We start from the raw sequence: 26,855 nt of genomic DNA, 5'->3' as shown, positions 1-26,855 counted from the left end.
CAAGATAACTACGCTTACATCAAAAGAAAAGTTATAGTCTATGAGAGGTAGTATGATGGGATCCGGTGATAGAAGTATTTCATTAAGCCTTTCTAGGCCAAAGAGAAACACTATACGTTGTTGAAAGTGTATTTTACGGCTAATCCATACGTTAATTCTAATAGATCGTACAGAGTGAAAGCGATAGAAATGACCATCATGTGCGTTATTCATTTAGGATAGTATGTGAGAAATGTAGATATGAGAGAAGTGAAGAGATGAGAATTTTCCCTCCCAAGCCCTATTCTTGCCCGTAGACAATAAGGATACTGCGGGGAGAGATGTACCTGTAGCAAAGAGAACCTAAAATTTGTAGAGAGGATGAATTACTAAGAGTGAGAGAAATAGATTTGGTTAAGGAGATGAGATTAGATACATATATATATGTTGGATTAGAGATGAAAATGAAAACAACAAGAAATCAAGAAAACATCAATGTAGAACACATCTTACTTGAAACCCTTCGGCACCATTATTGATGGGAGAGAGAAGAAGAGGGGAGCACTCCACTTTGATTGATACGCCAAGTACAACACCTTCTTTGATTAGAGTTGATCTTCCAAGGATAGCGTACAAGAATGGCTAGTCTTCCTCTAGGAGAAAGTGTAGGCTTGGGCTTATGTTAATGGGGCTAAGTACAATTAGGCATTACTACTCACTCCCTCAAGAATTCCTCTCATCAATGGCTTGAATGCTTTTTTCTTTCCAAGGAAGAAGAGGTCCCCTTTTATAGGTGAAGGGAACCCACAAGGGTTTACACAAGAAGAGAGGAGCCAGTGTGAACAGGGATTGGAAAAGTTGGAAATGAGCTGTCCCTGCATGATGTGGGTAGACTGGGGTCCAGTATTTTGATCATATCTCCTCAACCGTGGCTCCAAATAAAAAAGTAAAAATATGGGCAAAAACTTCAGCTCATTAGCTACGATTTTCATTTTAAAATCGTTTTCCAATTCAGATTGGAACCTTGTGTAAATTATTCATCAAAATAGGGTCCATTTATGGCAGCAAAAGTCTTCATGTGGTCTCCTTAGCGTAGACTTTCATTTAATTCCAAAGGACACCTCATGCCATATGAAAGCATGACATTGCTCCTTGACAAAGTTTTGTAATCATGCTTGCAATAATGCATTAAAATAAGTGTATCTTTGAAATCATGGCACCTAGTGTCCCACTAGGATTTGATTCTCTCCTAGTAGCTATTTAAAAAGAAATATAAGAAAAGTATAAAAAATACATAGAATATATATATATTGGAGTTTACCCTAGATATAGGATCTAGCTAGGGTGTGAGATGATAATGAAATAGTAGAAATAAAGAATCAATGCTTTCTGCCCCAAGTTAAAGAGGCGGAGCTATTGATGCTTTTCCCATAGTATTTTCTGATGGTAAAGTAAGGATATGTTACCCTTGAGAAAAATAATAGGATGAGATAGAAGGCTTATTATTATACTTAAATATGCATATGTACACTATAGGAAATATAATTATGTATCTAAAAAAATACAAGATAGATCTTGTAGCATGCGTTCCCACTATGTACGTGTCACAGCACGACAACGCGTAGGATGTATTTTTGCCCAGAATGAACCCAAACTTAGACCAAAGATCCCCTAGTCTTCAGCAACCCACTGGTATGCTTAGATTTGAGTTTGGATGTCAAAAGACCCCAAAACTAGCTATTCTTGCCTTTTTCAGTCAAAAATGCTAAAGTCTGTTTAATCTTCACTTTCACTGACCTAAATGAGATGAAATTTATCACATGCACTCAATACAATATTTAGAGCATGCCTATGGAGTCATCCTATGGTTTGGTCTCAAAATTAGGCCTTTGATACAATTTGGGTAGGATGTTTGGCAATTCTTGTCTTTTGGCTTTGATCTGTCAAAATTTGGTCAAATTTCTACTTTCCAGGTGAAAATAGGGTAAAACCTACCTTCTAAACACACTGATCAACTGAGAATTTCAAAATTTCCACCAGATCACCTTGTAGACATCCTACGCGTAGGATGTTGTTTTTTCTCAGAATGGACTTCTGTTTCTACCCAAGGTGCTTCTTGATGCATATAACAAGAATATGTGATCACAAAAAAATTTGGATATCAAAATTGCTCAGAATCACCACTTTTGGGAAAATATTTCTCTGAAAGAGTAACATCCCCTTAACTCTCAGTCTATATGTCCAAATGACATGAGCTTTGGTGTGTGTGTCCAACAGAACATGCAGAATATGGGTATGATGTCAAAACTTGATTTTTGCTTCAAGAATCACTCTCTACACATCCTATGCGTAGGATGTCTACTGATGAAATTTTTGGCAGAATTAATCCACAGGCATCCCCAAGTCTTGAGCACTACTTTTCAAGCATTCCTACCAGTTTTGATGCAAAATTGTGCTCAAAATCTTAAGTTTCTTGTTTTCGCATTTTTGACACTCCGTCTTTGGTCTTTTGGATGTCAAGAGTTGGTCAAAACTCTAGTTTCAATGTACACTTAGGGTAAACCCCCCCTTCTGAACACACTGGTGCAGTCAGAATTTTGAAATTTGGTCTCCAGAACCCCCTTGAGACATCCCACGTGTAGGATGTCTATGTTTATAGAATTGTAGGTTTTCTTCACAGAACCCTTGCAAATGCTCTTTTATATGCACAACATTAGTCAGTCATACAAAAATATCCACAAAAGCTTGTTTAATGCATTTTTACCCTCAAAAGCACACTTTTCCGTGATTTCAAATGCAATCAAGCACTTTAGCAAATAATTCAGTGCTGAATAGCTCTAGATCAGAATCGGATCACTTACCTAAAGCTACTCCTACAAATCATATGGGGTTTTGCATCTATGAGTAGAAAAACGCTTCACTGCCACACACGGACTAGTAAACGCTTTTATCACCTCACAAATCCCTCGACCACCAAAAACTACTCTAATCCACAGATCCTAACTAAACCTATCTAGTCGCAGACCCTCGGCAAGACACACGCTTCCTGGCTATCCACTTGATCGTGGAATATCCTCTTCCGGATCCACTTAAGAAAAACACTTTCTTTAGTCGAAACTAAATCAAGCAACCATCACACGAGTGTTAGTAGGAAACCTATTTAGGTCCTTGTGTCCCGTGCAACGGCACCAATGTTGCGGGAGCGACTCACACACCCATGAAGTGCATGCAAACACTACCTAGATCAACATAATGTCAATCGAGGACACAGATGACACGATAGGCACACGGAGGAAATATCTTTATCTTGTCAGGCTGAGACCATCCTACACATACAACACTCAGGAAGGCCAACTAAACCACAATCAAGAACCTCACTGCTCTCAACTACACCACCTAGCCACATACACACATACGGAAGGTAACTCACCTAATCATGCCAGATTCGTAAGAAAATTAAGGAACACCATCCCCTCACTAGGATACACCTGTCGCTACGCTTCTACACTCAAAACCCTCACTCTAAACGCGTCTGCGGAAAACGCGTAGGATGACAGAGCAAAATTTTGAAAGTGCCCGAAACTGAAATTTATGAGTACCTATGCGTAGCTTATGTCGTCACGATTCTATTGACTACTAGCATGCAGAAAACAGACATTGTTTGATACACTTACGACCACAAATAGCTCGTGGATGCATCGGCGTGTGCGCTTTGTCTCGCGTGGAATGCTTGGCGTTGTCGCGTATCTCTCCTCGAGCCTACAACAATGGTGCAGTCGGATCTCCAATGTGTTGAGCAAGCCGGACGTAGCAAGAGGATAAAGCTCACACTCACTCTCTTTCTCTCTCACACACAGTAGACAGCAGCGCTAAAGTTTTGATTATGATTAAAGTCTTTCTTCCTTTTAGAAAATGACCTAGGTACCTTATATACTAAGGCTACCTTAGGTTTAACCAAAATTTGGGGTTGAAAGGGTCAAATGGCTTTGTATTTACAATCTGGAAGTGCCATTGCACCTCGGCTTGTGAAACTAGAATAACTACTCATTACAAATGACGTTTATAGCCATAATCCACAACATTTCATAACTCGCAAAAGATAATACTTTGGTACGAAACTTGAGTTATGTTGTGTTGTTGACGCAGCAGTCAACACTCCCCCCTTCCGCGTTCATGTCGTCCCCGACATGACCTGATTGTCGATGGCGATGTGGTCTTTACTGTCATTTTGGCTTCATCTGTTGCACTGCTTGTAACTTTGTCGAACCACAACAAGAACTATGATCCATTAGAGCGGACATCTATCATCATAACCATTCATCTTTTGAGATCCTCTAATTACTTTTATGTGTGCTCTTCTTCATTGGGGACTTCTTTGTTCCTGTGCAATCATGTTGTTAGTGTTGTCTGCAGCTTTCTCATTGTAGGGCATTCTTCGACTCGCCATTGAGGAGAAGTATGCTATGGTCTGAAATTGGTGCTCCAATTTATTTGTCAATTGATTTGAGTAGCATTTCCTTATTGTTGATGTAGAAGGAATATGTACAAGAGGATGGTGATAGGTGTCTTTAAATTAGGGTCTAAAACTTGGATGACCAAAGGGAAAAGAAACCTGTGGGAAAAAAAATACCTTTGGTATACGCTCTTATTGGAGTTGAGCAGTTGAACGTGAAGTACATGTTCATGAAAGGTGAGTGCTTGGGTGAAACACGGAGAGTGCCTGATGCAAGTGCCAATTATGGGACACTCAATATGCATATGAGAAATTTGTCAACAAAAGCATGCAATGTGAAAGAAGGAGATGATGGGTGTTTCAAGGAATAAATGTAGCACATGTGACATCAAAAGATGTCTCAATAGCTTCCACCTTTCCAAGAAGGGTTGTCGATGTTGAAGTTTCTCCACTCGTATCTCACTGTGCTCAGTACGTGAGTGTCTTTTGGACCTTCTCCTTCACTTCACCAGACTTAAGTACTTAGATTTCGACTCTTTTGCTTGAATTCCTTGTTCTCTTGAGGATTATATGTAGGCAATCCATCTCAACATAGCAATTCCAAGAGTTGAGCAGCTTGTGATCATTCCAAGCAGGGGTAGACAATCCGTCTCCACCATTACATTTGTTCCTATCTAATACTCTGTATCACATTCAATGTTGTGACTGCTTCTCATAATTCTCTTTTTACTTTGTGGATAGGACCTTGGCTCCAAATCTCACAGCATATCTCTTTCCATCTTCATCATCTTGCCCAATCACCCATCCAATGCTATGGGGCTAGTATCCACTGTCACAACCACATGTCTTCCAAATTCATAGTTTGCGTTTCTCAAAGTTGGAGACACAATAAACAACTTCTTTAATTTCCTCATGGCATGTGTATGCATTTCTTCCCATTGAAATTTTTGGTTCTTTCTCGAGATTTGATACAAAGGTTCTACTATATGCGCATAATGTGGAATCCAATTAACGAAAAATACACATGCACCCAAGAACCTTCAAACCTCAGTTGCATTTATACATGTGTCTTTCATTCTTTGAATTACATCAATCTTTACTGGACAAGGCCTTCTACCATATGGCTTGCACACAATAAGAACTTCATTCTCTCCAAACATTGACTTTTTCCCAGACAAAGTAAGGTTCAGTTCTTCCAACATTGACAAGATCTTATCACGATCATTGATATGATTCTCCACATACTTGTGGCATCCCCTTGAGTCGAGAACCATATCTATATCACTTGCATCACATTCTTTGATCAGCACATCATCAAGAAAGGGCGTCATAGTTTGAGGCATGAAGTCATGTAGGACTTTGTTCATACCATTCATCATATGTGAAATTGTATGCACATCCTTACCGAACACAAAAGTAGTCAAGTTCCTGCTTTCCATAGCTGGCACTGATCATACCCTGATTATAAATCCCTTATAGATTATATTACCTTTCCTACAATGCCTTTGCAAGTTCACCTACTGTTGTGGGTTAGGTCAACACATGAACATCATACACAGCAATAATAACCATCTACTCCACCATACTTCATTAACAACAATTCAAACACAGTAAAAATGACTACTCTAAATATCAGAGTAAGCAGAAAATACACTGAATAGTTGCTGCACTGCACCATCATCATCACATTCATATCAGAGAACAGATACCTCGTGCGCAGATACATTCCCCACTTTTTTAGATAAATCCGACTTAACTACCCAGTCACAAGACATTCAGCAGACTGCAACTGAAAGACAGTTACATTCGACTTAGCAAAATACAGCTCAGTAAATATCCGATAAGTCAAAATCCGACTTAGCTATTCAGAGTCAGTTTCTAACATGTGCCTTTCAACAGCTACAATTGATCCTATACCCACATTCTACAACTTGGGACTCATGAGGAAGCATGGGAAAGGGAAGTCGGGAACAAAGAGAGGGGAGAGAGCTCACACAAAGTGGAGGTATGAGGGCCAAGATGGTATTGTTATAAGAAGCCCTGACATCACATAATGTGAAGGGGCAAGTGAGGAGTTGAAGGGGCTACACTTGAAGCTGGCACCCCAAGTCATAATTGAGAGTATCTTTAAGGAGCGGGCAGCCTTGGAGTTATACCCTTTGGAAGAAATAGCTTACTCATTGATTAATGTAGAATTTATGCTTGCACATGTCCGGCTTGTGCATACATGCTTAGACTAGAAGCGGATGTTGGGTCAAAGAATGCGTTATCTGCTGCTGATGGAGAACCTGCACATCTTTGGTATGGGTGTTAATGGAGTCTTGTTTATGCCCAACTTCAACCATCAGACGGGGTTCCACTTGTGGTCTCATGATGGTTTTTATAGGTTCTGACATAATTGGAAAAACAACAATCTCTTGTTGCAAGTTCACTCTTGATTTTGACAAAAAGTTAGCAAGGGAAGTTAAAAGGGGCAGAGGCGTAGTCAACCCATGTACAAAAAGTAGAAAACATTTTTTTGTTGTTTCTAGATCAAAGTATGTGAGAGAGGGAGATAAAGGGTGAGGTAGTGTAGCTATATGAGAGGTCATTAAGCATAAAAGGGTGCTCCACACTACACAAAGTCAAGTTTGTGGGGAGTTCTCTGTGTTGTCCAATGCCTTTCATCAGGTTTTGGTGCCCTCCATTGAGGATTGACATAGGCCTCAAATTGCACTCAAGGGAACCTTCACAAAAGTTTTCATGGTGTTTGATGTTTGATTTGGGTATGGAAACCAACAGGTTTTTTACAGGCACTCTTGAGAGGACGTCCAAGCATGGTTTTGCCTTGTGTAGAGAAAATTGCGTGATTGCAAATCTACAATGACTAAGATCGTGCAAATTATGCATGGTAGGGTTTGACATGTAGGGCATGGGAGCTCTATTGCAATTGGCTAGAAGAGATACAATATAGCTAGAGTCTTTGTGAACTTGCATTGATGAGGATTTTTTGCACCCCACAAGTAGCGAAGGCATGTCACTTGGAGGAGTAGAATACAAGTCAGGAGACAAAATGTGTTCCTGAAATGGTTAATGACAAGGTGGAATTAGCTGAAGAAGATTATGTAGGGGAACATGAGGCTAGATGTGATGTAGATGGGTCTGAGGACGAAACATGAGAACTCTCCACAAAGGGAAACTTGAAGTCAATTTCTTGCAGGCGTGTGGATCCTATCAGGTGGATGGATCCTATAGTAGATTAGATGTTGGAATTTTATGTGCAGCAAGCTAAATTTTGGAAGTGAGCATGCTCCTTGGCTTGTGAGATTAATTAAGGCGATGAAGGTCTTATGTATGTTGACAATGTGCTGGGGACATATGAGGATGTAGTCATGGATGAAACATGCAAGGTGGCCATCAATGCAAGCACCTGATCTTATGGTAATTCATCATTTTGTGATAAAAAGACCGATGGTCATAATGGGTTACCTTCAGATGATGATCACTTTGAAGGAGTATCCATGCATCTGGGTCCTCTGATATACACTAATGCTAATAGTTTTGCATGCCTTGCTACTTTTGTTGATGAGGAGACAACAATAGAAGAGTTTTTGGCTGGTTTGGGGGGTCAGGATGACTGGTTGAAAGGTACATATATCCAAAGTGAGGATTTACAAGTACCAAATGCAAGTGTTGTTGCGGTCCATGCTGAGCCAAAAGTGGATTATTCAGATGTATGTAGGAAGTTTTGTTTTGATGTTGATGATGATGACTCTAGCCTTGAAGCCAAATGGGGCTTTCACAATCCCACTATTGAACGGATGAATGTATGACCCTCAAGGTTCAAAGGGATGAAGCAAGGATAAAGCTCTTGAAGCTTCAATGACAACATGATTGACAATAGTATGAGATGCTAGAAAATTGCACCTTATTTCTGATTTCTTATGTTCTCAGATCAACCTTGTTCATGTGTGCATGCTCAAAGATCAATACTAAATGTTTTTATGAACTACAAGGTGTAAAATGCACATCATATGTTCCAAAGGGGCAATATGAATGAATGGGAATATTAAAGTAGAAGCTATTAGCTATGACATTTGGGAGTTTGACATGAAACATTTCTTTGGTTATGGCTTGTTGAAATATGAATGTCATGAGCAACATGTTTTGGAGATGGCTACACTATATGGAAAGTAGTCATTGCGGCTTGTGTTTATCATCAAAATGGTTATAGATGGAGGGAAAAGGGGTAGGTGAATATATTTCCTACAGAGGCTGCTAAGCTTATATGACCCAACAGTCAATAGAGAGCAAAAGCAAGAACAATATTTAGCTCTCTAGAAGCAACATGTCCACTGCTCGTGTACAAATTAGGGAGGAGGGTGTGTGATGTAAGGTTTTGCGTTTTTGTTCTTATATGGTGTCTGCAATAATTTTTTTTAACACCAATCAAGCTGAGGTGCCTTAGAGGCATAGGTAGCAACTCTACACAAGGGCTGCTTGGAAGTGATGTAGTGTTGGGATTTTGTTAGTTGACATGTGCACCAAGTATCATGCCCTTTGCAAAGCCTATAAAGATTTTGGTGACCTTCCCATTCAAAATGTAATCTTTTGGAATGCGATCATAGCAGGATATGCCCAACATGGCCATGGTCAAGATGCATCCACGGTCAAGATGATTTAAATTGCTAAGAGTGGATGCATTCGAATGGGTCTCCCCTAATGTAGCACCTTTGTGTCACCTTTAAAATCTTCCAGTAGCATTCAAAAACTTGAAAAGGGGGAATGGAGAAAATTCATGATGAGATTTTGAAGCAAGATCTATTGGGGAAGAGAACCACATTGACAATGCTTTTATGGATATGTATGAAAAATGCGGTGTTCTAGTGAAGGCAGCACAAGCTCTCAATGAACTCGGGGGGCACGGGGGTGGGTGGGGGGGGGGGGGGGGGGGAGGGGGCACTAAAAAAATGTCTATCACATGGGTTTAATAGTAGGGTTTATTTTATTGTATATTTTCTTACATTTTCACATACAGAAGGGTACAAAAAAAATGATCTTGGAGAAAAAATTACAGATTGAATAAAAAAGGGCCCCTTTTATTGGTGAAAAAATCACAGCTAAGGGGTTTTATAAATAGTCTTGAATGCACGTGATATTCAAGATTTACATATAGTGACCCCCCCCCCGCGCGCTAAAAAGTTGAGTTGCTTGCTCGGAGTATCATTTCCTGGTCTTGAGTTATAGCTGGTTATATGGAACATGAGTAGATTCCAGATGCTCCAAATTATTTTGGGACATTGCAACAGGAGGGGTTGTTTGTTCATTTGGAGCTACTTTGGTCGATATCTATGTCAAATGTAGAGTGCTAGCAAAAGGGTAGCAAATGCATGGGGAGATTCAAATTTTGAGTGGTTTCCTCAAAATACCTTGCTTGCAAATTATTGTAGCATAATCTTGTGGAGGAGGCATTAATCTACTTTAAAGGATTGCTGCTCCATGGCCTCACTCCAAATAAAGTACCTTTTGGTGTCTTGAAAGCTTGCGGCAATGCTAGGATGGGTAGTAAGATACCTGTTGAGATTGTTCGACTATGGAACTCAAAGGGAAATGATGTTCTTAGAAGTGTGTTGATTGACATCACTTAAAAATCCACGAGAAGTCTTTCAAGATTTCTACTTCACCTATTGTCTTTTCGACTACTTTAGGTGCAGGATATGCTCAGCTTCATCACGGTGAAGGAGCACCCAGGTTTCTTCAAACAAATGGAAAGTGAGGGCTTCTTCCCTAATGCAACAATGTTTTCTTGTATTTTGAAAGCCTGTGGCAGCCTAGATGCAGCCAATAAGGGAGAAAGAATTTGTGATGAGATTGCTGAGTAAGGCTTGCTGCGTAATAACATTGTGCTTTGTACTGTGTTGTTTGGCATGTATACCAAGTTGTAGGCTCTTGTCAAAAGTGTGAGAGGTTGTTTGCAAAGATGTGGGGCCGAAATAGGGAGTTGGGCAAGAAGAGCCTAGTTTTGAAGAGCCGATGGAAGAGGAGAAGGTGATAGATAAAGTGAGTGTTTGTAGGGATCTGATGGTGGTGCCAATTCCTAGATCTGGAAGTCATGTTTTCCATCTGGCAGTGCCTCATGTGAGTTTTCAACAATTGACAGAAGATACATGTGGGTTTCTCTTTGCACAAGGATCTGATGAATATGTTCTTCTTGTTTGGGTGGTTTTATGAGCCTAAGAATCCCCTTTATTAGGGGACAGGTGATAGATTGCAAGTCTCAATGCAGGTTTATAGATGATGGACCTTGTGGCTGTATTTTTCTCTCTAGTCTGTGCATGTTTTTAGTATATTTCATGGCAAGAACCCTACATTTGTGTATGGTGGTATGGAGATAGGTATGAAGTATGAAACTCTCTTCACAAATTTCTTTGAGCATTATGGGGTCGCTGATATACCTTATCATGATCTTCTTGCTTATATGTTACCCTTGATGGAAGCATACAGAGACAAGTCTAAAATCATCTTAATATATTGTGCTTGCAGTGCACCAAGAGGTTCATATGGCATGAAGTTGTTACATAGTGGTCCAAGAGGGTCTCCGTGATGGAATGAGTTGGGGTGGTTTGTACAAAACCTTGTAAAACTGTTTGTCTTCAAGAAAAGTCAGTTTACACCATGAGTTCTTATTATTATTTTTGACTTATAGGTGATGTTTTGTTGAATATAAATGCTCAACAAGGGGTCGAGCAAGCAATGATGCTGGATTCCATTTTGCATGCTATTCAAAAGCACTATACCCTCTAATAAAGTTTCTACATGAAGCTTGTGAACATCATACATGGTGTAAGTGTGGCATTCCAAACTTGATCGTCTTGCATGGAGGCTATTATAGTATTTGCTTTGGCTAGCCTTTGGTGATTGAATCCACAACTCATGCCCATGATAGAGAGGATGATGATTTTATGAAGAGAAGAAGGAATACAAGCAAATGGAGATTGATGGGAACTAGTCCTTGCAAGAATTTCAAGTGAATATCATCCTTATCATTTTTTTAAAAAAGAGGGGATGCCAGTCAACCAAGAGTTTGAAGTTGCAGGGGAAGGGGCCGAATATAGCATGGAGCTAGATGCCATGTGAGGATGACTTGAGACTCATGAGGAAGCATGGGAAAGGGAGATTGGGAGAACCAAGAGAGGGGAGAGAGCTTGCACAAGGTGGAGGTATGAGGGCCAATATGGCATTATGCTGAGAAGACATGGTAGCACACAACGTGAAGGGGCAAGTGAGGAGTCAAGGGGCTATACTTGAAGTTGACGCCCCAAATCCTAATTGAGAGTATCTTTTAGGAGCGGCAATTCTATAGTTTATACCTTTTGGAAGAAAGGGCTTATTCAAGGATTGATGTAGAATCCATGCTTGCACATGTCCGGCTTGTGCATACATGCTCAGACTAGATGCGGATCTTGAGTCAAAGAATGTGTTATCCGTTGATGGAGTACCTGCACATCTTTGGTATGGGTGTTAATGGAGTGTTGTTTATGCCCAGCTTCAGCCATCAAATGGGGTTCCACTTCTAGTCTCATGACCATTTTTGAGCATTTTTATAGCAAGTTTCATATGCAATCATAAACAATGTATCTAAAGTCCTTGATAAGTGAAAAAATGAGGTTCAACATGTATTTTGAGTCCAAGGGAAATTTTCCACAAACCTAGGGACTTTTTCCAGCTCTCTTGGGTTTTTTACATGCAAAGGAGGGCATTTTTGGCTGAAATTGTTCAAAAAAGCCCATAAAATGATAAAACATAACCCAAAATTGGGAAAAGATGGGTCAAATTGCCACATCAACAACAGTGTCCATGACTACTAGTATCAAAAGAGATTTTTTGGAGAGATTTTTAGGCCTCTCTAAGAAGGAATACATAGGATGCTTCTATGGTGTGTTAGTGTCGTCCCCACATTATTTCTACCTTGTATCTGTGCATGTAAGTGATCCAGTTAGGTTTTTCTACCTTGTAGTTGTGCATGTGGATGACCTAATTAGGGTTTTCTACCTTGTATTTGTGCATGTGGGTGATCCAATCAGGGTTTTCTCTCCTCAAAAAGGTGTGTTGGCTTGTTTATGGAGGTGTTGAAGCTTCCATGAAATGGCCTAGATGAAGAACTGAAGGAGGAAGAAAGGATTTTAGATAGGGTGAACATGCACTGTATCTATGCAATTGGGAGTGAGCTACACCAGATCATCACATACACAAGAGTTTTGAGTTGATCTTGGTTATGTTTTAGAGTGAAGCTTTCAGGGCTAGAGTTTTGTTCATTTTAAGTGTGTCTTTTTCTTCAAATAATTTGCTATTCGCTTTGTTAATTTTGCTCTAAACCCTCATAGTCAAAGGCCGGATGCTTCACTAACCACATTGCACACTTCTTTACAATGCCATAATGCATGGGATATAGAAAGTACATTCAAGGAAAACACCTTTGGTTTGTGTGTCTATGCTACTATCTTGCCCAATGATGTGGGTATTCCAATATGGCTAATGCTGTGTACAAGTGATGTGGATAGCAACCAAGAAAAATGGGCCTTGAAGTTGACCTTCAAGATGGTGTTTGTGAGGGTAGGTGCAATTTGACCTACTGCCATTGTCATTGACAAGAATCAACAAGAGTTGGAGGCAATTCTCAAGGTGGTCCATGAACACCCTCATTGTTGGAATCAAGACGAAGAAGGGGGCAAAAACAAGTAGCATGCCATGTGTTGCCTTACTAGTTCCATGCAAAGAAGGCATGGGTAGAGAACCTCCTGCCATAGGTTTGTGATCCATTAATTGGTGAATATTTTCTCTTTTTGGCATGTCATGTTTACATTGGTGTCAATTTATCTATGTAGGTCCCTAGAGACAAGCGGTATGGTGTGTATAATCACTTGTCAAACATAATGCATGCACCATTCGAGGAGATGTTCGATGTGGATACACATAGTTGATGCATACATACTAGGACACGAGAGTACACAACATTATGTCTCGAATGACTAGTGTAGTTCAATGTGTATCTAGTGGAGAAGGTGACCAAGGTTCGGGCATTTATTTCCACATGGAAATGTTGATACTACAAACCTAGAGATTATGGTTGTATATCATGTATACTTTCTTGAAAACAAGCTAATTCTAGTTCTCTTGCATGCGCTTATTGGAGATTCGCTAATACACGCAACAACCGTCGACGAGACATTGCTTGAGTTCTTTCAACAAAAGGAGGTAGTCAAAAAGGCAAGCAAAGAAAACCAAGCAAGTCCAAACAAGTGAGTGAGAAAATCGAGCAAGCATCCAAGGTTTGTAAGAATTATGCATTGATGCTACAAACGAATGCCTTTTTAGACCACTAGAAGTGCTCAATGCTTCAATGTATGAGTTTGAACCATTAGATCAATTAACATATAACATCTATTTGACATATCTTACACATCATATATAGCCTATTGTTTATATGATTATATCTATATTGCCATGGTGAAATGTATGGCCATTGCATGCACTTTTAAGGATGTCTTTGTGATGGCTGAAAGGATACATAGCTTAAGATCAATGCACGGTCTTTATTCAAAGAAAATAATTACAAAATTAAACTTTTTTGATGCTAATTACAAAATAAATGTAAATACTTATTAAATCACTTCCAATACAACAATTTAAATAAAATATAATTACTAATTTAATTAAATTTTTACAAACATTAATGCTTAAATTACCACAAAGAAATAGCATACATGAACACTATTTGTTAAAGAACTAAGATGTGTGAACAAATTACTACCATCCACCTTAAGGAATATGGCAACTTTGATAATCGACTATTTTAGAGGGTTGTCTAGAACATCTTAGAATTTTTTGGTTGGGAATACAATACTTTTGCATCTAGAGGCCTTGTTTCTACATTATTGGACCTTCTTAGAAACTTGCAAACTACCCTTTAAGTACTAAAAGCTAGGGGAAAAGAGAAGCCTAGGAATACACCTACTCAATGGCCAATTCAATTGTTGGAAGCTTGGAAAATGATTGATTAGGATGTGACTAATGCTCTCTCACATTGTTAGCCTTGTGAGTATTGACCAGCAATAGATAGTATAAAAAAACTACGGGTGACACTAGTTTTGGCATTAGCCAAGATTAGGCTTTAGCCATGAGAACTAGGTATATTTTTCCATTTTCTCAATCTCATAGAGCTACATGGTCTAGCTAATTGGGTTCGTATTCCACACTCCATTGGTTTTAGACTCATTTGAAGAGAAATCTATATTCATGGAATTCAACAATACTATTCTGATTCTTGTGAGATAATAGAACATTTCAACCATATGGATGTTTCATATCACAATGATGGATTTGTGTTGTAAAAGTAATTTGTCGAGTCCCAATACTCCCGTGTTACAAAAAAAAGTATTTATTGAAAGATAAACTTTACCTAATTTTTTAGCCTAAAGAAAGCTCACAACTACCTAAGGAAGCATTGTTGGGGTCATGGTAGTTAATCCTTCTAATCCATAAAAGGCCAAAGAAAAAACTGGCGCTGAACGGTTGTTGACATGGAGAGTATGGGATTGTAGCTAGACTACACATATGTGGCCTTAATGTGTTTGTATTCCTCTTGAAAATGCTTTGTCAAGTGTAACATAATGGCTATCAAAATTGATGTGGGATAGCATGGGTACATTAGTAGTGCTAGAAAAAAGGTCAATGGCATGCCTATGTTCACTTCTAGGGATTGAGCTAATCTTGGTTGCAACTCTACCTCAATCTTATGTGAGCCCATTGCATTGAATGACTTGAATCATAGTATCACACTTGCACAACAACAAATCGACCAATCAATAATTAATTTTGTACCTAGCTCTTGCAATCGTAGAAGGCATTGTATATATTCATAAATCCCTATATCCATTGAATGGGGGAGAAGTAGCTTCATCAACCCCTATAACATGATAATGGTATTTTCCAAAACACATGTGCCATATTTTTGGCAGTAAAATCCATTGTGTTTTAAAATGCAATAGGTTTTACTTGATATTGAGGATTTAAAATACAAAGACATTAGCATTTAACCCTGTTTATCTGATAAATGAGAGAGAAAAATCTACAAAAGTCGCTCCAAATGTTTGCACACAGAGAGAGAGAGAGAGAGAGAGAGAGAGAGAGAGAGAGAGAGAGAGAGAGAGAGAGAGAGAGAGAGAGAGAGAGAGAGAGAGAGAGAGAGAGAGAGAGAGAGAGAGAGAGAGAGAGAGAGAGAGAGAGAGAGAGAGAGAGAGAGAGAGAGAAGCTTGGTAGAGGCATATGCTCCATCATGATTCAAGACATGGACATAAAATCTTGGAGCTTTAGAGGACATCCCATGAGCTCAAATTCTTGCCTATGCTTGTACGTGCCGAACAAGTAGAAGGAATTGTGCAATCAAACACTCGGGGAGGGACTTGGGGATTCAAGATGAGAAGCTTGATAGAGACATCTCCTCCATCATGATTCAAGACATGGAAGTACAAGCTTAGAGCTTTAGAGGACATACCACGCGCTCAAAGTCTTGCCTATGCTTGTACGTGCCGGACAACTAGAAGGAATTGTGGAATCAAACACTCAAGGAGGAACTTGGGGATTCAAGATGAGAAGCTTGGTAGAGGTATCTCCTCCATCATGATTCAAGACATGGAAGTACAAGCTTAGAGCTTTAGAGGACATTCCATGAGCTTGGTAAATGCATCTCCTCGCCTTGATTCAAGACATGGAAGTACGAGCTTAGAGCTTTAGAGGACATTCCATGAGCTCAAAGTCTTGCCTATGCTTGTACGTCCGGACAACTAGAAGGAATTGTGGAATTTAACACTCAAGGAGGGACTCGGGGACTCAGGCGAAGAGCTTGGTAGAGGCATCTCCTCCATCATGATTCAAGACATGGAAGTACAAGCTTAGAGCTTCAAAGGACATCCCACGACCTTAAAGTCTTGCTTATGCTTGTACGTGCCGGAAAACTAGAAGGAATTGTGGAATCAAACACTCGAGGAGGGACTCGGGGACTCAGGGTGAGGATCCTGGTAGAGGCATCTCCTCTATCATGATTCAAGACATGGAGTACAAGCTTTGAGCTTTTGAGGACATCTTGTGAGCTCAAAGTATTGCCGAGTGTCTTTCTTTAATTTCATTCATAAAAATCTATTAGTAATAGCATTTTGTGGACCAAAAAGCTCTATCACCCTCGTACATGTAGATATCCTTCCGAGGGATTAGACAACACTTGCAAAGAAGCAAGCACTTAAGAAGTGTCCCACCCATGATCCAAGGGTACACGCACTTGACAATTCTATGGGGGGCAACCCTAATCTCAGAGGTGACTAGTGGAGGCTACCCTCAAAAATGATTTTTCAAAAGGTCTCCTACTTTCTCAAGAGATGTCGGCCCGTGAAGACGACTATGACAAAAATCCATGAAGATGACCATCACGACAATCATAAGGAATCAATTTTTTGTCTAGCTTCTCCTTTTGCCCACTACTATACAACCTTACTCACCATAGCTGGCTCCTCTCATCTGATGGTAAAAACATTAATCCCTATACCAACCCCCCTCTCTATAAGGAGGTCAAGAATCCGGTCTTGATAAAAGCCTATCAAGAATAGAGTGTAGAAATGGAGTTGGGGCTGAATAAGGACTACGAAGATGATGATGATCATTGCTCAATGCATCCAATACTAACAAAGACCTAGGGCTCTCACAATTGACGTGATGCTTGAATTTGTTTTCTTCACCACCAACATCAAAGCCAACAACAACACATTCCAGAGCTCCCATGGAATACTTCATGCCTGCTATGGCGAGGGAGGAGGAGGGATTCATTGCCACAGCTCTAAAGTAGCTATAGTCTACTCTCATTTGTAGAAAGGGCTAGGGTGCTTTCCTTGACATATTTGTGCTCAACCTACCTGCAAGCAAGCCTAGAACACACATTAAGTTAGCATCACAATATTTGAAACTAGACATATCACAGAGTGAGAAAATGTCAAAGCAAGATATTATCCATACTATGCAAATAGATTCAACGCCTAGGATGATGCTTCTCCATGTAGTATACTCAACAGCAATGCCTTGTCCACATCAACCACCATCGTAAATTTCATCGATCTAAAAACAATAGATGTTGTTGATGCTAGCCTCTTGTAAACACACAATGAGGTCTCAACACAAAGAAAACCTTAAACTGGCAACAAGTGATGGAAAAAGAGACAATGCTTACATAGGGTGCACACCTGGCACATGCCATGTTTCCCCATGTGGTAGTAAGCCATCCATCCCCACCCTTTACAACATGCACATTGCTATTTTGAATGGTGAAATCGAGGCACACATGGGACCTCGATGCAACACCAATGGTGTGGACACATCTATGACAATGTGGGTCTTTCTGCTAAATCAGATGGCAATCTTTCTTCAGGGGCTTGGTGAAACCATCTGCATCAAAATGAGCGGTAGAATCAGCACTTTCAAAATAGATAGGCTTATAGATCCTTCCCACCTTTTGTAGTAATACTGCCCCAATAGCCACCGTGCCTACCGTCATGGCAACATAAAAATCATCTTCTTGATTAAGTAGGCATACCGTTGGCAGCTGGCACAAGATTTCCTTCACTGGATCAAAAGCTTCTTGAACCTCCTTGTCCCATTCAAAGCCATGCACCTACTACGCCTTCTTTTGAAGGGGGTATACATATTGTGACACCAGAAAAACCTCGATAGATACTTCATCCTATGCACAAATGATTCCAAACCTTGAGAACTGGTAGAGGACTCCATCAAGACTAGAGCCTTGACCTTTTTTGGATCCGCCTCAATTCCATTTTGCGACACCACATGGAAAATGTTGATGCTGAAGGCTGTGCTAACTTACACTTCTTAGGGTTCAGTTAGCCTCCTTCTTCATCAAGCCTTTGAAAACAAATCCCCAACTTTGACAAATGATCTTCCCTTGAACTAAAACACCCAATGTCATCCATGAAAAGCATGATAAACCTGCCCAAGTAGGGACAAAATACCATGTTCATCCAATCCTAAAAGGTGGCATATGAATTCACCAACCCAAATGGAATCCTGTGATAGGAAAAACATCCCCATGGAGAGATAAATGTTGTCTTCAGCTGGTCTTCAAAAGCAATCCCTATCTGAAAGTACCCTAAAAACACATCCATGATGGAGTGCCTCTCAGGTCTAACTATCTGGTTTAGGATCTCATCCTGAAACAGAAACATGCAGTAATTTCTCTTGGTTGCCGTATTCAAGGGTTTATAGTCGACACACACTCACCACTTCCCATTATTTTTAGGAGGGATAACCATCGGGGAAACTCACTTAGACTCCTTCACTGGGTATATAATACCTGCATCCAACATTTGATTGATCTCGTGCCAAAGGGCTTTTTTTTGAATCTCACACAACCTTCTTAACTTTTGCGCCTTAGGCTTGTACCCTTCCTTGAGGATTATCTTATGCTCAACACCCCTTTTTCCTTGCAGATCTTTGTACTTTGTTGCAAACAAATTTGGAAAGGATGCACATAATTGGACGTAGCTTTCCTTTTCTTGCTTGGTCAAATCTCCACTTAGCATATTGACTGCTTCTTTCGTACCTACATCGTGCACCTGTAGTTGCACCTCATCTTTTGCATGAGAGTCTTCCACCATGACCCCAAAAAAATCAGTATCAATCTTGAGCATATCATTCTCGCTTTCCTCTTCCTTCGCAACTCTGATGTATATTGAAAATTGTATAAAGGTGTAAATTGTATATTTTGTGCATAGACCCAGGGTATCTCTCACAAATTTTCACACCGTGTGAAAACAAAAAACCTAAAAACTCTTGTATGTAGTCACTCTGGGCTGAGTATCAACAAAATGGTGAGGAATTTGCAAAAATGTTTCTTTTACAAAGCTGTTGACCACATTGAAATGGAGGAAAACTACGGGTAGAATTTTCACATCTTCCTTCTACAAGGAGAAAAACGATTTGCAAAATAGTACTACTATTGCACACAATTTTTTAGGGGAGCACCTTCACCTACACACTATCTTTCACATTCTCTTTTAAGATTCCACAAGAGCATACATCACTCTCACTGAGCTCACAAGCTCCCATTGCATTCTCACAAAGCTTCCAAGATTTCTTGATCTCTCCACCACCAATAGTAGCAAGCAAGCTATCTCCATGAAGCTCTTGACACTGCCGTGCTCTTCACAATTTCCATGCACTCGGATACAAATTGAATAATGCACAAATGTGGTGTGTGTGTGTGTGTAGAGAGAGAGAGAGAGAGAGAGAGAGAGAGAGAGAGAGAGAGAGAGAGAGAGAGAGAGAGAGAGAGAGAGAGAGAGAGAGAGAGAGAGAGAGAGAGAGAGCATAGGATGTGGGTGGAGTAGCTCAACACAATGCGTGTGAGAGAGCCCCTTATTCTTATATCTAGTAAAGAATAAGGTGTATAAGTGATGGGCAGTCAAATACCTCTGATGTGTCCCATCGGGCTAAGAGGCACACTGCCTTTACCCCAATATTTCCCAGTGATTTGGGAAGTGAAAAGATTCTACCATTGGGCCAATGCCTAGCTCTCACCAAGATTTCCAATCGAGCTTTGACCTAGAGGGAAGTATTGGACTATTGCACATAATTGAAGAGACTCTATTGATCAATAGTCTTTTATTCATATTTAAACTATGTTGTACCACTAACTAGTAAACCACCTTTTGGTAGAAGTTGTCATCATCCTAGAAATGTGCCACCTTGGATTTCCCTTTCTTATTCACATGTGTGGAAACTTCCCTCCAAAAGGTATTCAAGGATTCTCCACCTAGCTTAGAGATCCAAGGGGACTAGTGTAGGATGGAGCATTTGAAGTATCTGAAGGTCTCCCTCCAGTAGAGTGACAATGCTGCTTTGTTGCATTTTCTTAGTACCTCCCTTGTGCAACCCCCAAGATTTAGGAAATTCTAGCTTGGAGCGAGGATTTTTTCATGCACTTTTGCCTCCTTACATGGGCCTCTTCATCACGAGAAAAGGTTTTCTTTGTCAATCATATCCCAAGCCATGACCATCCAATCCTGCTTTTGATTTGTCAATGAAACCACTAGCTTTGCACACATGGAGTTGATGTGCCACTCTGGGGTCAAAATCTCAATGCCACCTTGATCCTTGGGTCTCTACCCCCATTCCCACTTCCACACTACCATGGAGTCATATATTTTGTGCTATTTTTCCATAGGAAGTGTTTGGGAATTATTTCCAATTTCACTTGGCCATTTACAAAATTGGTGAGATAAAGGATATGTAGGGAATCCTAAAGGAGTTAATCACAATCACTCTACTGTGAAACGGGAGGTGTATATTCCCACCTTCTCATTTTATTTTTAATTTTGTCTATGAATCTATGCTTTTCTAAGATTTCCACTCCCAATGGTGCATCGAGGTGTCTGAACACTTTTGTTTTTGAGATAATCTCTCCTAACCATTAATGGGGTCAAATGAGTCATTTTTTGGTGAGTGAAATCGATCTCGAATTTTTTGATGCTGCACTTAGAGCTTGATGTTGTTACAAACATTTGAAAAATCTCGAGTGCTCTTTTAAGCATCTAGGGGTGGATTTTATGAAGAACAAAAAATCTTCTACAAACAATTTTGCTAGCAATTGTTTGCCCCCGATAATTAAAAGACCTTGAATATGTCCTTTTGTAGAATTGTTCTTGTGTGATGTCCTAGTGGATGTGACCCAGCTACCAAGAGAAGCAAGGAAAGTGGGTAGCCTTTCTTGATTAATCTCTTCACTTCAAAACTTCCTACAATCGTGTAATTGAAGAGGAATTTGGAGGATCTTCTTTAGGGTGTGCATAATTGTGCACATTCTGGGTTGATAGCCTAATGACTTCATGACAACTTCAATGTATGACCAAGAGATTCTTCCATATGCCTTGTCTAGGTCAAGTTGTAAAAGGATACATTCTTGCTTGGTGAAATTTGCATACTCAATGCCAATCATTGTTGCCAAAATCTTGTTATAAATTATTCTTTCTTTAGGGATGTAATCACTTTTTCTAAAATAGGAGCAACCCTTAGAGCGATAACCTTGACTATAATCTTGTAGGCCAATGTTATCATTGAGATAGGCCGCCAATGCTTTAAGAGAGAGAACCAAATTAATTTGGGAATAGGTTTTATCAGCCCTTTTTTCATGCTAGCATCCATATGTCCTTCTAACAAAGCCTTGTTTGCCATCTGAGCTATCAGGACTTTAAGATGCTCTCAAAACTTTTTGAAAGCTTATCTGGTTATTCCATTTTCTCTTTCCCATTGCCTTCAAGGTCACCCAACACTCATTCTTTGATATGGGCCTTTCCAAGGTTTCCACTTCTCTTGGCTATACACTAATCTTTATATTGCTAAGATGCACTACTCTTACATCTTTGGCCACTTGTGAGTAGTCTTTTGGTTGCTCTATAATTTGGCTAAGGTGGTTTAGCATAAGCCTGGCCATATTATTTTGGTCTTATACTATATTTCACCTCTCGTCCCAAGTTTTATCTATGCAATGATTCAAAGGTTAAACTTTTGGTCCCATTAGTGCCATGAGATTGTGTAAAAAAGAACTAAATGCTTTCAGTTCTTTCTTACACAGCTCATCCACCTTCTCTTTCTTATTTATCTATATGTACTTTTTGGCATGTTAAAACATGCCACAGAGAAAAAAACCTAAAAGAAGGACCTTCTCTGTGTGCCGAAGCAAGGGAGGGGGAGCTCTGTTGTAGGACGGGGGTGGCAGCTCAGGCATGCTCACATCGAGGAGGGGCCTCACTTGTGGGTCATCTTGGGGCCGCGCTTCACTGCTGCATAGTGGAACTTTTAGTTATACATGCAAAACAAGGAAACTGTGGTAGGGAGCCATAGCATCAGTGGACAGGGGTGCTCCCGAGTCGGGGCACCCGACTGCCCCACCTTACATAGTTGCTTTCTTTCCCTCTCATAGTTGGCTTTTCTTTTTGTGCTAGGGGCTTAGCAATAGCCTTTCTCCCTTGTTGCTGGCAAGGGATTTGATGTGCCTGATTGTTCCCTTGTTGAAGTTTGGATGGTGGATCTCTTCCGATGCATTGATTACTATTCATTGGTTGGTTTTGTTGGGTTGGGTGAATCTTTGCTGATGGTGGCCTGTTGGTTTGGTTTTGAAGGATGCTTTGGTTAAGGTTTTGGGACCAAGGGAGAAGTGGTCCATTTGTGGAAGAAGAATACCAGTTCGTGGTAGCCCTTGGTCCCCCTGCTGGGCTGGTTGATGGTGCTGTTGAGATCTAGGTGTTTCTGTGGTTCGAGGGTCGTCTGTTGTTGGGATGTCTTTCTTGTGAAGGAGGTGATTGACTCCACCCATTGTGGGACTTTATCTCTATTCCTAAATATTTTTTATGTATCTGCTAATTATATTGGACATTTTTGGCTTGGCGTGAGTGGGTCAGTAATGGTGGCACCCAATATGGTCAGCTCGATGTTATTTGTGATGTTGTAATAGGTTTCTCGGCTTCCCTTTAAAAAGTCGAATCATGGACATGTAGATGAGGGACTTGGTTGTGAGTTTTGATGCCCTAGCCTGTTTTGAGCAGGGCTATTGTCTCTAATTCTTTTTCATCTTTAATTTACTACTCACAATTTGTGAGTTTTGCAAAAAAAAAAACATGCCATAGAGGAGAAGGGGAAAGGAATACAAATTTTTGGATGTCTATTCTTTTGTGTGTAAATGGGTCTCGTCATTCAAGGCCTTATGTGACTTGCTTTTTGATTTCTCTTTCAAAATGCCATGCACGCTTTGACCTTGTTATGGGAACCCTTATTATTATCAAGTTGACGACTGAGAGTGGCTACTCTCATGCATCTTGTAATCCTCATATCTTGAGCTCTAGTAATCACATTTTGATTCCAAAACTTGCATTGTGTTCCTTGTCTATTGCTCTTTCATTCAAGTATATTCATTGTCGATTCTACTATCATTAGGGAGTACTCATTAGTAGGCTAAATTGTCTATTTTGAGTGCAATAATGACTGTTTTTTAACATTCTGACCATAGGAGAGTGTTCCTAGGCCCTAGGAAAACCTTTTTGGTATGTTCTATTGCTCTTTCTAGGACCTTGATCATGATGGATCATGATTTTGGTACCTCCTCAAATTGCTACCAAACTTGTTTGGCCAGTCCCCTCTGTGCCCTAGACCTCCTCCTAAAGTTTTGTAGCATTTGGACTTTGTTTGAGTGCCAAAATGGGTTGACGACTAAGTGTGGTGACATAGGACATATGTAGGTTGCTAGATCCGAGAGCGATATATTTGCATGTGATAGAGATATTGTCATTCTGTAGGTTCACTTCTTGAGGCTGACACCCTCAAAGAGTCTTTGTGCCCCATCCGACTTTCTTTCTTGAGTATTTGACACTATGTTAGTGCCATAAATCTATGTTACAGATGTTCGTCGTGGCAATCCGCTAACATTAGTGTCGTTGCCGGGAAAGTGAGCCTTAGGTGGGGAGTGACCTAGTCGTAACTTTTTACTTATAGACTTTTGATTTTGATTTCCACTTCATTTAACTTTAGCGGCACCTAGACATGGGGTTTAGTGCGTGGTAGAGGCTAGAAGTCAAGGACTTGCTAGGCCTACTCTTGAGAGGTATTAGGAGTTGTGAGTGAGATACAAAAGCATTTTATTCTACATATTTTGTGATGCTTTGAAAGTACTTTTTCATATTCCATTTTTCTTCCAGTTTTGCACCATTCGTTGTTGATTAGTCATAAGATTCAATTTTGCAATTAGGAGTAGGTTAGGTAACATCTATAACGGATCAAGGAAAAAACTATCAAGCCTTATTTTGGTTACCTAGACCATAAACTTTGAAATCTTAGAAATTTGATGATTGGAGCACAAAAGCAAAGTCAAACCCAAAAATAAGTGAGAAGAGGGGTTAGACAAGCTACAGAGAGCTGATCTGGAAAGTTTTACGCTAAAAAGTGCAGGAACATGGATCGGGATCCATGACCCCCTGAGACAAATTGGACAAAAACTGATACCAAAGGTTTCTGTTGGGTTCCAAATCTCCAGATACACACTTTTGGTGAAAAATTGACTCTAAAAGCTCAGTCAAATAAAAAAATTTGGGCAAAGACACAAAAAAATCTTGGAAATAGACAAAAGTTGGGCCTTTTTGACTTTTTGGTGTTCAAACCAAAAAAAAAGTGAAAATTTGACCTCTACAGGGCCTAGGCACACAATTGACCAAATTACATGACCAAATGTGGTGGAACATGGATTGCGATCCATGACCCCCTGAAGCATATGAGACTGATATTTGGGCAGTGAGTAGATGATATCATTTGGAACAATTTTTGTGAAGGTTGTCATAGAAAAAAACAATAAAAAGTCGATCAAAACACCAAAGTACAAGTTGCAAGGCAAAAACCACAAGCAGCCACAAAATTTTGCTTTTGGCAGGGAGAAAAGAGTTCAAATCCAAAAAAAAAGTGGATAGGAAAACTCCATAGACTTAAGTAACCATCTAACCAAGTGTAGGGTTCAAAATGGTGGAATATGGATTGGAATCCATGTCCCCTTACTAGAGTTTGGGATTGTGACGTTACAGACTTGTAGCAAAGACCAACACCAACAACTTATCCAAAAACAGGGGTACCAAAAACCTTCAAGAAGAGGCTCAAACAAGCCAGGGTCAATGGGGACCAAAAATTGCAAAACAGACCGACAAAATAACTTTTGGGAGAACTAAGGGGAATCAAACCACCTAGAAATCATTTAACAGCTATCAAGAGGCTGTGAGAGACTCGTGTGCCAAGTTTCAAGTGATTCTAACACTGGGGTACATGGATCGTGATCCATGACCCCCTGTCAATCACAATATCTACCTAGATTGATATCAAAGTTAGCACTAGTCCTTGGGAGCATAGTGGTGTTTTCAAAATTTAATTTGGATTTGGATTGTGCATATTGCAAGCAAAATAGGAGTTTGTGTCAAAAGTTCAACAAATTCTGATTCCAGTAGATTTTGATTAACCCAACGGTTGTAAAGCTATAGCCACCAAGTGAATTTTGTACAAGTTCTATGGATTAGAGTGGAAATAAGCTGCTTTTGATCAAAGGACTGAATGCACCATAAAAGGTAACAGGTTAGGGTTTTTCAAGCTTCAATTTCTTGATGTATTTGCATCCATGCAAACTTTATCAAAGTAGAAACCCTAGCATTAGAGACCAATCAAGCCATATTTCAACTGAGGGTAGTGTCAAACAAGAGACCATACTTACCTTAGAGTTGATCTTGCAGGAGAGTCTTTCTGATACATCTTCAGAGAGATCATTTACCTATATGGCTGAGGGATCCAAAAGTGTGAGTTTCAAAAAAGAAACCAAAATGAGAGAGGACCATCATAGCCTGCACCAAACCTAAAATTTTTGCACCTGCATTATCTCTTCAACATACAGATGGTACCAAGGTAGAGCGAACAGGTTATACCATAGCTCACCATTGGTTTGTTGCCAATTGATAGACAACCATCAATCAACAAGTGTGAGTTTCAAAAAAGAAACCAAAATGAGAGAGGACCATCATAGCCTGCACCAAACCTAAAATTTTTGCACCTGCAGTATCTCTTCAACATACATATGGTACCAAGGTAGAGCGAATAGGTTATACCATAGCTCACCATTGGTTTGTTGCCATATGATAGACAACCATCAATCAGCAAGGACATGAAAACATACTCAGATTATGCATCGAGCCATTCAAAAAAAGAGATATATCTAAAGCAAGTTTCATGTACAAACTACGGGTATTCATCATGCCAAAATGCAAACATATAAAAGACTGATGGTACTTGGAATCATACACGACTATGCTAGCTCATGTGATGTTTGTGCAATCAACAAGCCAATCGAGCATGGTACACTGTTCAGGATAACAACAACAACCAAGTGGGAAAAGTACATTGTGGATCACTTAGAGCAAGGAGTTTTACCAGAGAACTTGAGTAGAGCTAGATTATTCTTGATTCAACAAGAAGAGAAAAACTATGCTATCATCAAAACCCACCTTTATCGGAAAGGAATAGATGAAAACTTAAGGATTTTTGCTGCAGAACATGAGTACCTACCCATACTTGAGCAAGCACATGCCCTTCCTGTAAGAGAACACTTTCTGTAGACAAAACCATAAAATCCATACTCCTAGTAGGAATCTAGTGGCCTACTCTGTTGATGGATGCTGAATATTACGTGAGATGATGTGACGCTTGCTAACGTACTAAGGTACGGGTGCAACGTGATGACATGCCACTGCGACCAATAATGGGAGAACGAGCATTTGCCAAATGGGAAATAGACTTTGTAGGGCCTATCTTG

The 26,855-nt window shown here is 39.9% G+C and overlaps 1 pseudogene; it reads left to right on the top strand.

The window, feature by feature from the left end:
- The first annotated feature begins 7,497 nt into the window (after positions 1-7,497).
- Positions 7,498-8,471, top strand: LOC147425364 (uncharacterized; annotated as a pseudogene).
- The last annotated feature ends 18,384 nt before the right edge of the window (positions 8,472-26,855 follow it).

This window comes from Adiantum capillus-veneris, chromosome 25 (genome assembly GCF_014529385.1).
Source record: "Adiantum capillus-veneris isolate H3 chromosome 25, ASM1452938v2, whole genome shotgun sequence".
Taxonomy (NCBI): domain Eukaryota; kingdom Viridiplantae; phylum Streptophyta; class Polypodiopsida; order Polypodiales; family Pteridaceae; genus Adiantum; species Adiantum capillus-veneris.
Note: the sequence above shows the minus strand (reverse complement) of the source record. Positions and strands in the feature narration are given on the sequence as shown.